Source organism: Anomaloglossus baeobatrachus, unplaced genomic scaffold (genome assembly GCF_048569485.1).
Source record: "Anomaloglossus baeobatrachus isolate aAnoBae1 unplaced genomic scaffold, aAnoBae1.hap1 Scaffold_271, whole genome shotgun sequence".
Lineage (NCBI taxonomy): Eukaryota > Metazoa > Chordata > Amphibia > Anura > Aromobatidae > Anomaloglossus > Anomaloglossus baeobatrachus.
In genome coordinates this window covers 320,969-332,858 of record NW_027442217.1, presented here as the reverse complement: position 1 = coordinate 332,858, position 11,890 = coordinate 320,969, and the positions used below count along the sequence as shown (strand labels likewise).

The following is an 11,890-nucleotide window of genomic DNA, read 5'->3' as shown; positions in this document are numbered from 1 at the left end:
GGCAAGGATGGCAAAGGGTGGCAGTGACGGAAAGTCAGGCAGCCTGTCCTGTCCTGTCCTGTCCGTCCGTCTTTTTGTATCATGAATTGGAAAGACTGCAAGGGGGAGGGGAGGTGCTTGGAGGAGGAGGAGTTATTCAGATTAATTGCAGTGGGCGGCGGCTGCAAAAAGCATCATTCTTCTTGTTTTTGCTCTGCAAAACAGCCTTTTCAAGGGTTGGCTTGGGTGACAAAATGTCTTCTGTAGGCGTGGGTTTGTCTCCCTCTCCCTAAGATGTGTCCGGTATAGGCCAGGGTGCCACTCAAGGCCGTAACCAATTCGGGTTATAGCTTCTCAGCCTTTTGGCTAAGATCAAGTGTAGTTTCGGAGGACGCTACCTTGGTCGGTACTGGAAGGTGCCTGGGATTGCACGTCTGCCGGCCTTGAGGAAGTGTGTGCGCCTTCTGGTGACACATAGCCCTCTTGTGCCTGGACGGTTCCCAGGCAACGGGAGGCGATCACCTTTGTTATTTTGAAGTCCTACTGATAAACAGAAAAAAAAAAAAATTAAATCTGTTCTTATCAGTTTAATATCTGATACGTCCCCTCTCTGGGGACCATATATTAAATGGATTTTTAGAACAAGGAGATGGAAAAAATCTTGCTCTGTCCACTCCACGCATTGACCTGGTATTGCAGTACCTCCAGGACCGGTGCACCCCTTCTTAACCCAGTTTCCAAAAGCAGAACTCAATTCACCTGATTCAAATGAGCCCCATTAGTGAATTGAAAGAAAGCAAAAACTTTATATGCACCTCAATTTGGCCAATTCACTTTTCACACTTTCACCCTTTTTTTTATCTTTCACACCTTTTACTTGCTTTATTGATGCAAAAGCTGTGCCAAATAGCAAACTCATCTCCACTCAACTTGACCAACTCTGCTATGTCCCGTGCAGTATCTTATTCTCAGTCTTATCTAGATCATTTGCAATTGAATAGAATAGATCCCTTTTGGACACATTGGATTCAGCTGCTGCAGTGACTGCAGGTGTTAGAAGATGCAGACTTGGCATCAGGTGCTGTCTATCAGATTCCACTCCAATTAAAGCTTCCATTGTTTTTCGGTGTTTTCTTTGAGCAATGATGATGTCTTTAGTGATCTGTTGGCTCCCTCTCCTGGAGGAAGAGTTTGCTTGCTCTTGGACTTTCAAAAAGAGAGGTCATGATAGACATTTAGCTTCTGAGCCCAATTGGGGACAGTCATGGGTGATGAATGTTTTGCAACCTGCTGCGAAGCCTGATACCGCAATATAAGGAACGTCAAATACTAAGAATGGGCGGCCTATGAAAGAATTAGTACTTTCATTAAGCATACTTAAACGGCTAATTGGGAATAGACAAACTGTAAAAAGCCCTCTGAGAAAGCCCCTCTCTAACCTTTGTTAGTAAGCTTTTCTGTAGTCTGCCTGTTGATGTATTTTCCGTTTGAACAGTGCACAACATGAAGTGACGGAACACTGGCTTGTCACAATGTCCCCCGCTGACATCACGATAGCGCTGCTGCCTAGAAAGCCAGCTGCGCAGCAGAAGTTGCTCTTTGGGTGGGATGGTGGGCTAATGTATCTATTCCTGCTTGGTGTGAGTTTGACATGATCTAGAGCAACGAGTTCCAGCGGCTAGCGGTTGATTATTGGCTGTAATGGGGCTTTCTGGCTGGTGCCAGCCTTTCTTCTTAGCACACAGGAACCACAATCCCTACACCATGCTTCGATGGATTCTCTCATCCCAGCCCAGTAAAACTACATATTTCACACAGTTATAAGCAGCCCATGGGCATTCACCTGGATTAAAACCCATAACAGCTCATAGACCAAACAATCAATCTACCACTGGACCAAAGACAGGAAGCTAAATCCACTGCCTGCGGTAACTAACTTAATCCTATAGTCTACTCACACAACAAACCCAAGAGAAAGGAAAAAAACATGGCTTCGATTATCCATCCAATGAAAACGCATAACCATTGTGAGCCATTGGACAATGCAATTGCACACATGGTGACATGGTGCACGGCCCAATGAATCAAGTCTGTACTTCATATTCACGGTTTAAGCCCTTGGGTTCTAATGTGTCCAGAGTACATATCCAGAAAGATTCCCTTTCTTTGTGCTAAGCACAAGTCAACAATACGTTGTAAGCAGATTCTATTACCAGTCCCACACCATTTTGTGACGCATAATCGCACAGTGGCCCAATTAAGATTCCAAGTCATCGAACATGTCCCAGCCATACGCAGAGGAGGCGATAGAATTAGGAAGCTCAAAGAAAGGGAATCTTTCTGGATATATACTCTGGGCACGTTGGAACCCAAGGGCTTAAACCATGAATATGAAGAACCGACTTGATTCATTGGGCCGTGCACATTTTTTCTAACGCCCGGTTCTTTTTCGTGTTCACACTATATATGGCTCCAGTATGTATGGAGTTCCATTCTTCCTTGTTTTTTATTTGTCATGTTTGTCTGATTACCTTGTCTAACAGTTTTTTCTCCCCTTTCTTTACCTTCCAGGTTCCCATAGTCACGTGAAATATCCCTGTTGCACTTGATTACGGCTCACTATTCACTATAGGATGTCTTATATCTAACATCACACTCTCACCCATCAGCACTCTATAGGTTTGTATAAGGTATGCGCTTACACATCCGGTCCTCCATAGGTATTTCCACTTATGTAGCACTATCCCTATGATCACTCATAACTCATACCCTTGTAGTCAATTACAGCCTCCTCTCTCCCCTCTCCCCTTCTCCCTTTCCATCTATAATTTTGCCAGTACAATATTAGTTTACATTAGGCACACACTCACATATTCCTTTCCTTAGTGACTTATTGTAATTCACATTCGCATACAATTCTCTATGCCTGCCCCATTACTACATTCATACCTACTTGACCCTATCCTGATACCCCTTGTCTCACCTTGTTGGTCCCTACACCTGTTATCATCTCCTTTCCTGTGTCTGTCTTGTCACACAACACATTTTAGCATATCCCTTGTGCTCCTTATTACCTGTCCTGCCTATTAGAATTATGTCCATTATGTCCATGCATGGCCCAATGAATCAAGTCTGTACTTCATATTCATGGTTTAAGCCTTTGGGTTCCAATGTGCCCAGAGTATATATCCAGAAAGATTCCCTTTCTTTGAGCTTCCTAATTCTATTGCCTCCTCTACGTATGGCTTGGACATGTTCGATGACTTGGAATCTTAATTGGATCACTGTGTGATTATGCGTCACAAAATGGTGTGGGACTGGTAATAGAATCTGCTTACAATGTATTGTTGACTTGTGTTTAGCTCAAAGAAAGAGAATCTTTCTGGATATGTACTCTGGGCACATTAGAACCCAAGGGCTTAAACCGTGAATATGAAGTAAAGACTTGATTCATTGGGCCGTGCACCATGTCACCATGTGTCCAATTGCATTGTCCAATGGCTCACAATGGTTATGCGTTTTCATTGGATGGATAATCGAAGCCATGTTTTTTTCCTTTCTGTTGGGTTTGTTGTGTGAGTAGCCTATAGGATTAAGTTGGTTACCGCAGGCAGTGGATTTAACTTCCTGTCTTTGGTCCAGTGGTAGATGGATTGTCTGGTCTATGAGCTGTTATTGGTTTGAATGCAGGTGAATGCCCATGGGCTGCTTATGACTGTGTAAAATATGTAGTTTTACTGGGCTGGGATGAGAGAATCCATTGAAGCATGGTGTAGGGATTGTGGTTCCTGTGTGCTAAGAAGAGAGGCTGGCACCAGCCAGAAAGCCCCATTGCAGCCAATAATCACTTAATAACTTTTTCAACTTGTCATCATATGGGAGGCCTTCCATTCCTTGTAGTAGTCTAGTTGCCCACCTTTGAACTGACTCTAACTTCTGAATGTCCTTTTTAAAATGTGGAGCCCAAAACTGGTTCCCATATTCCAGATGTAGCCTTACAAGTGATTTATAGAGGTTGATCATCTTTACTTATCATTTAAAACTTTCAAACTGGTACACTCAACACATAAAGCCCCCCCCTTTTAAAGAGTAGTTTCCCTGTACCTAAGTGGGGGTCTACCTAGGTTGGAGCGAGTGGACCTTCGGGGTCCGGTGTCAGTGGTGACAGGCAGTGGGGCAGAGGGAACAGTCAGTTCCTCCTCCCTGCTATCATGTGGGGCAGGCGGAGGCGTAGGGGAGCTGGGTACAGGTACATCCCTGGGCACTGGCTCGCGGTTAACCGTTTCCATCATTTCTTCATCCACGGGTTGTGGGAACAGTATCACTGGAAGGATCACCGCACCGTTCTGTGTAGGCCAGTCTGCTGGAAAATCACCCATCATGGTGTGGATTACCTCTTTTTCCTTCTCCACTGGACTGGGAACTGGAGCCTCATCCGCTACTCTCAATGCTGGTGGGCACTTCTTCAGGTGGTCTCGGGAAACCGTGGCCAAAGTCCCCCCCTGGTCACGGCTGATCTGGTAGGCCTTCCCATTCTCCCATCCTGTGGGCTGGACTACATACGGGGTTTTTTCCCATTGATCATCCAGCTTGTGGGCCCTTCTTTTCCGCTTCAGCACTACATCCCCAGGTTGGAAGGAACCGGCAGGCGCCTTCTTGTTGAAGCACTGCTCCTGTTGTCCCCGACTCCGGCACAAGTTCTTTTCAACATACTCCTGGACCTGTCGGTACTGTGTCCTCCGCCGAGTGTCCCATTCAGCTGTCGACAGGAGTGCTTCTGAAGCTTCCAAGCCCATTTCCAGATCCACTGGTAGCCGGCCGGGACGAGCTCTCATCAGGTATGCTGGAGTGCATTTCGTAGAGCTGGAAGGGATGTTGTTGTACATATCGACCAGGTCAGGTAGCTTCTCCAGCCACAGGTTCCGCTCTTCCAGTGGTAACGTCTTGAGGAGGCCCAGGACCAAGTGGTTCATCTTTTCACAAATGCCATTGGTTTGGGCGTGGTAAGGCGTGGTCCGGATTTTCTTGCAGCCGTACAACTGGCAGAATTCCTGGAATACCTCTGCTTCAAAGGCCGGACCCTGGTCGGTAAGCACCCTCTCCGGGTACCAATGCGGTCAACAGAAATAAGCCTGGAAAGCCTTAGCAGCGGTGCGGCCGGTTAAGTCCTTAACTGGGACAACCACCAGGAACCTCGAGTAGTGGTCTACGATGGTCAGAGCGTAGGTGTACCCACTTCGGCTGGGGGTGAGCTTTACATGGTCAAGGGCAACCAGCTCCAGCGGTTGGTGTGTAATGATCGGGTGTAGGGGTGCCTTCTGGCTGGCCTCGTCCTTCCTTCTCAATGCGCAAGGGCCACATTCTCGGCACCAGGCCTCCACAGATTCCCGCATTCCACTCCAATAGAACCGCTCTCTTAACAACATCTCTAGCTTCTTCCACCCGAAGTGCACTGCACCATCATGGTATGCTTGCAGGACGGTGGGCACTTTAGCCTGGGGAATCACCAGCTGGCGGATCTTCTCGTGAGTCTTTGGATTAATCAGCTCGCGATACAACTTCCCCTGGTGTAGGTATAGCCGGGTCCGTTCTTGCCACAGACGTTGGGCTTCGGCAGGGGCAGCAGGGTCTATCCCAGCAGAACCCTGTTCCACTAGAGTCTTGACCAGGCGGACAGCAGGTGCCTGGTCCTGAGCTTCCTGCCAGTCCTGTCGGGGCAGCGGATCCAGGTTCACCCGTTGTTGGTAGACGTGCACCTTCTCAGTGAATGGCCGGTGAAATGCAGGCAACTCGATCTCTTCGAGGTCATCATCCTCTGGCCCCTCTTCCGACAGGTGGGGCATCCGGGAGAGTGCATTGGCATTGACGTTGGTACGGCCGGCCCGGTACTTGATGGTGAAATCGTAGTTGGCTAACCTGGTCACCCACCGCTGCTCCAACGCGCCCAGCTTGGCCGTATCTAGATGGGTCAGCAGGTTATTGTCTGTGTACGCGGTGAACTTGGCTGCTGCCAGGTAATGGCGGAAACGCTCGGTGATAGCCCACACCAGTGCCAAGAGCTCAAGCTTGAAGGAGATGTAGTTCTCAGGGTTCCTCTCAGTCGGTCGGAGTTTTCGGCTAGCATAAGCTATTACCTTTTCCCTTCTGTCTTGGACCTGGGATAGAACAGCCCCCAAGCCCACATTGCTGGCGTCGGTGTAGAGGATGAATGGGCGGCTGTAGTCAGGGTACGCTAGGATTTCCTCTCCGGTCAGGGCTGTTCTCAGCTGGCGGAAGGATTCCTCATGCTTTTCTTCCCACACCAATGGGGCTACTAGGGATCTACCACCCTTGGTCTGTCCTACGAGGAGGTCTTGCATGGGGGCAGCCATCTTTGTGTACCCCTTAATGAAGCGACGGTAATATCCCACCAGGCCCAGAAACTGCCTCACTTCCCTCACTGTGGTCGGTCTCGGCCAGTCTTGGATGGCGGTGATCTTCTCGGGGTTGGGGGCGACACCTTCCGCACCAACCACATGTCCTAGGTACTGCACTCTGGGTTTCAGCAGATGACACTTTGAGGGCTTCAACTTCATCCCATACTTGGCAAGGGACGCGAACACCTCGGCTAGGTGCTCCAGGTGGGCTTCATACGTCTGTGAGTACACAATCACATCATCCAAGTACAGCAAAACGGTCCCATAGGCAGTCTTCTCTCGGTCTTCCGGTGCCACGGCCACCTGCCAGTACCCGCTGGTGAGGTCAAGGGTGGAGAAGTAGTTAGCGGTTCTCAGCGAGGCCAGGGACTCTTTGATGCGGGGCAGAGGGTAAGCATCCTTATGCGTTATCTGGTTAATCTTCCGGTAATCCACACACATCCGCATGGTGCCATCCTTCTTCTTAACCAGCACCAACGGAGCGGCCCAGGGACTACAGCTGTCCCTAATAACCTCTGCCTCCTTCATGTTCCTCAACATGTCTTTGGCGCATTGGTAGTGCGCAGGGGGAATAGGCCTGTATCTCTCTTTAATAGGGGAGTGTGTACCGGTAGGGATGTGGTGTTGAACCCCTTTAATCTGCCCAAAATCTAGAGGGTGCTTGCTAAAAACCCGCTCATACTCCTGTACCACCCGGTATACCCCTTCCTTGTGGTGTATGGGGGTATCATCAGTGCCGACATGTAGCTCTCGATACCACTCGCCTAACTCCCCCAGGGATGAGTGGGAACCGGCAGCAGGCGGTGTGACCGGGGGAACGGCTTCATGGATCGTGTGGGGATCTAGAGTGAACAATTTGGCAAGGGTAGCGTACCGGGTGGTGCATGAATGCACACATATTGGTTTTATAATCTTATTGTATTACTTTATATTCTTATTTCACTTGTGCATATCTCCACCATAATCCTGGCTAAGAAATATAGCTTTTTTTGGGGTACACAGGTAGTAAGGTCTTCTTTCTATTTCTTTAGGGGTGATATAGCCTGGTGGAACTCTAGACCTCTAACATTATATATGCACCCTTTTTCTTTATGGTTCTTGGACACCTTATAACATTCTTCCATACATATATATCTTTCTCATAAATTATAAATAATTAGGCATTTTTATATATTTTATTTACATTTTCATAAATAACTTTTTACAAAGCATGGGGGACATTCTCACATACATATAATTTTCATGTACGCATTCTGAAAATTTACGCATAAACCGTACACACTCCTTTTTGTAACAATTTCTATAACTCATTCGCTGAACTCTCATCCCGGATATTCATTCTTACACCGAATTTCCTGTTATAACACAACATTCATGATTTTTATTCAATTTATTTTTATTTTTTAGGTTTATTAGTAGTGATGAGCGAGTACTAAAAAGCTCGGGTGCTCGAAGCTCGGGCCGAGCCTCCCAAGATACTCGTGTACTCGGCCCGAGCACCGAGCCCAATGTTATCCTATGGGAGACCCGAGTATTTTTGTGAAATGACCACCGGCAGCATGTAGAAACCCTAAAAATGGCACAAAAGTCTCCGAAGAGTGCTCAAATGACATGGCAACAGCATGGGGAAGACCCCTTGAAGCATTTATCACTCAAAAGTCACAGCTGTGAATAATTTTGTCCACGTTTTACGCCATTTTTACGGACTCACCAGAAAACCTTCCAAAATGACACCAAAATGATTTTTCATAGCGGAAATGTTAAGGGCACATACCCAATAGTGAGATAGAGCTAATGTATGTTACTTTTTGAGATCAATACATGAAAGATTTTACGTAAAACATTGTGTGGCACTCCGATGTCCCTGAGAAGAGACGTGCATAAAGGCCTCTGAGTCTAATGTGCCCATTTTGAGGAACTGAGTCTTTGTAGTATTTTCCTTTGCCAGGGCAGTCCAAAATTGTGAGGTTCACCAATGCCCCTGCATACAGACGTGCATGATGGCCTGTAAACCTGAAGTGCCCATTGTAAGGAAGTGGGTCTATTGTAGTATAGCCCTTAGGCAGGGCAGCCAAAAATTGGGAGGCTCCACGTTGTCCCTGGATAGAGACGTGCATGAGGGCCTCAAAACATTAAGTGTCCAGTGTCAGGAAGTGGGTGTATTATAGTATAGCCCTTAGGCAGGGCAGTCAAAAATTGGGAGGCTCCACGTTGTCCCTGGATAGAGACGTGCATGAGGGCCTGTAAACCTGAAGTGCCCATTGGAAGGAAGTGGGTCTTTTGTAGTATAGCCCTTTGGCAGGGCAGCCAAAAATTGGGAGGCTCCACGTTGTCCCTGGATAGAGACGTGCATGAGGGCCTGTAAACCTGAAGTGCCCATTGGAAGGAAGTGGGTCTTTTGTAGTATAGCCCTTTGGCAGGGCAGCCAAAAATTGGGAGGCTCCACGTTGTCCCTGGATAGAGACATGCATGAGGGCCTCAAAACATTAAGTGTCCATTGTCAGGAAGTGGGTGTATTATAGTATAGCCCTTAGGCAGGGCAGCCAAAAATTGGGAGGCTCCACGTTGTCCCTGGATAGAGACGTGCATGAGGGCCTGTAAACCTGAAGTGCCCATTGGAAGGAAGTGGGTCTTTTGTAGTATAGCCCTTTGGCAGGGCAGCCAAAAATTGGGAGGCTCCACGTTGTCCCTGGATAGAGACGTGCATGAGGGCCTCAAAACATTAAGTGTCCATTGTCAGGAAGTGGGTGTATTATAGTATAGCCCTTTGGCAGGGCAGCCAAAAATTGGGAGGCTCCACGTTGTCCCTGGATAGAGACGTGCATGAGGGCCTCAAAACATTAAGTGTCCATTGTCAGGAAGTGGGTGTATTATAGTATAGCCCTTAGGCAGGGCAGCCAAAAATTGGGAGGCTCCACGTTGTCCCTGGATAGAGACGTGCATGAGGGCCTCAAAACATTAAGTGTCCATTGTCAGGAAGTGGGTCTTTTGTAGTATAGCCCTTTGGCAGGGCAGCCAAAAATTGGGAGGCTCCACGTTGTCCCTGGATAGAGACGTGCATGAGGGCCTCAAAACATTAAGTGTCCATTGTCAGGAAGTGGGTGTATTATAGTATAGCCCTTAGGCAGGGCAGCCAAAAATTGGGAGGCTCCACGTTGTCCCTGGATAGAGACGTGCATGAGGGCCTCAAAACATTAAGTGTCCATTGTCAGGAAGTGGGTCTTTTGTAGTATAGCCCTTTGGCAGGGCAGCCAAAAATTGGGAGGCTCCACGTTGTCCCTGGATAGAGACGTGCATGAGGGCCTCAAAACATTAAGTGTCCATTGTCAGGAAGTGGGTGTATTATAGTATAGCCCTTTGGCAGGGCAGCCAAAAATTGGGAGGCTCCACGTTGTCCCTGCATAGAGACGTGCATGAGGGCCTCAAAACATTGTTCCCATTGCAAAGGAGCGGGTCTCCTGTCGTTGTAATGTCCATTCTGCAAAGAATGGGCGAAAAAATTTACCACTGGGGGTATACCTGAAACAAAGGCCTAACTCTTGTAACGGTCATCATGGTGGCGCATGAGGAGAAGGAGGAGCAGTCCAGCGATTATCCAAAGTCCAGAAGTGTGTACCCATGGGTGACTGGAGGTACATGGCAAATTCCCGTTACAAACTTTAAATTCCGCTCTCATTTGCTGGTGGTGTGGTGAAGTCTGGCCCAATCCAACCCTTGTTCATCTTGATCAGAGTCAGCCTGTCAGCATTTTCAGTTGACAGGCGGGTGCGTTTATCTGTAATGATTCCACCTGCGGCACTAAAAACATGCTCTGACAAAACGCTAGCGGCAGGGCAGGCCAGGACTTCCAAGGCGTAGAGAGCCAATTCATGCCACGTGTCCACCTTGGATACCCAATAATTGTAAGGCACAGAGGAATGTCGGAGTACAGTTGTTCGATCTGCAAGGTACTCCTTGAGCATCTGGGCAAACTTAGGATTTCTTGTGGCACTACCCCGCACCTCAGGGGCTGTGGTACGTGAGGGGCTGAGAAAACTGTCCCACATCTTAAAGACTGTTCCCCTACCTCTGGCGGATTGGACTTGTGCCTCTCTCGGCTGTACGCCTTGGTTGTCCACTGATTCCTGACCTATGCCGCTAGCGTTTTGTGAGGGGAATGCTTTGCCTACTTCCGTGACTATGGCCTTCCGGAACTGCTGCATTTTGGTTGACCTCTCCGCCTCGGGAATAAGAGACATAAAGTTCTCCTTGTAGCGTGGGTCTAACAGTGTTACCAACCAGTAATGATTGTCGGCCAAGATGTTCTTAACGCGAGGGTCACGAGACAGGCAGCTTACCATAAAGTCAGCCATGTGCGCCAGACTCTTAACAGCCAGGACTTCAGTAGCCTGACCAACACGTTGACTGAACATGCTGTCCTCCTCCTCCTCCTCCTCCTCCTCCTCATCTACCCTGTCCTCTGGCCAGCCACGCTGAACCGAGGATATGACTGGTGTGCATGTCATATCCTCAATTTGGCCGGAGATTTGCTCCATGTCTTCATCCTCCTCCTCGTCATAGTCCTCCACTGCACGTTGTGATGAGACGAGGCTGGGCTGTGTGTTATCACCCACACCCACTACTGTTTCTTGCTGCAACTCATCGCGCTCCGCCTGCAATGCATCATGTTTGGTTTTGAGCAGAGACCGTTTTAGAAGGCAGAGTAGCGGTATGGTGACGCTAATAATGGCGTCATCTTATACCTTTATGATGTTATTGTTTATTCTAAAGCAAACAAGATTTTAGGGTGTATAAAAAGGGAGATTAGATCCGGTGATCCCAACGTATTGTTAACCCTCTATAAATCACTTGTAAGGCCACATCTGGAATATGGGGTAAAGTCCTGAGCAGGTTGATAACCATTGGTTTGAGCATGGTAGGGTGTAGTGCGCATCTTCCTGCATCCGCCATAACCTTCCCTTAGGATATACTGTGCCCTTATCAGATTGGTTGTACAAGGTTGCTTCTCTTATTGGATGGATTTCAAGCTGCATGGATAATGTTCATTTAAATGATGTGGATAGAAAGACTGAAGATATCTACATGTAGTCTGAAATCCATCATGAATCAATACTATTTTACACAGTCATAAGCAGCCCATGGGCATTCACCTGCATTCAAACCAATAACAGCTCATAGACCAGACAATCCATCTACCACTGGACCAAAGACAGGAAGTTAAATCCACTGCCTGCGGTAACCAACTTAATCCTATAGGCTACTCACACAACAAACCCAACAGAAAGGAAAAAAACATGGCTTCGATTATCCATCCAATGAAAACGCATAACCATTGTGAGCCATTGGACAATGCAATTGGACACTTGGTGACATGGTGCACGGCCCAATGAATCAAGTCTTTACTTCATATTCACGGTTTAAGCCCTTGGGTTCTAATGTGCCCAGAGTACATATCCAGAAAGATTCTCTTTCTTTGAGCTAAACACAAGTCAACA

General features: G+C 47.7%; 1 pseudogene; it reads left to right on the top strand.

Annotated features, from left to right (window-relative positions):
• The first annotated feature begins 496 nt into the window (after nt 1-496).
• On the top strand, nt 497-703 carry LOC142264802 (U2 spliceosomal RNA; annotated as a pseudogene).
• The last annotated feature ends 11,187 nt before the right edge of the window (nt 704-11,890 follow it).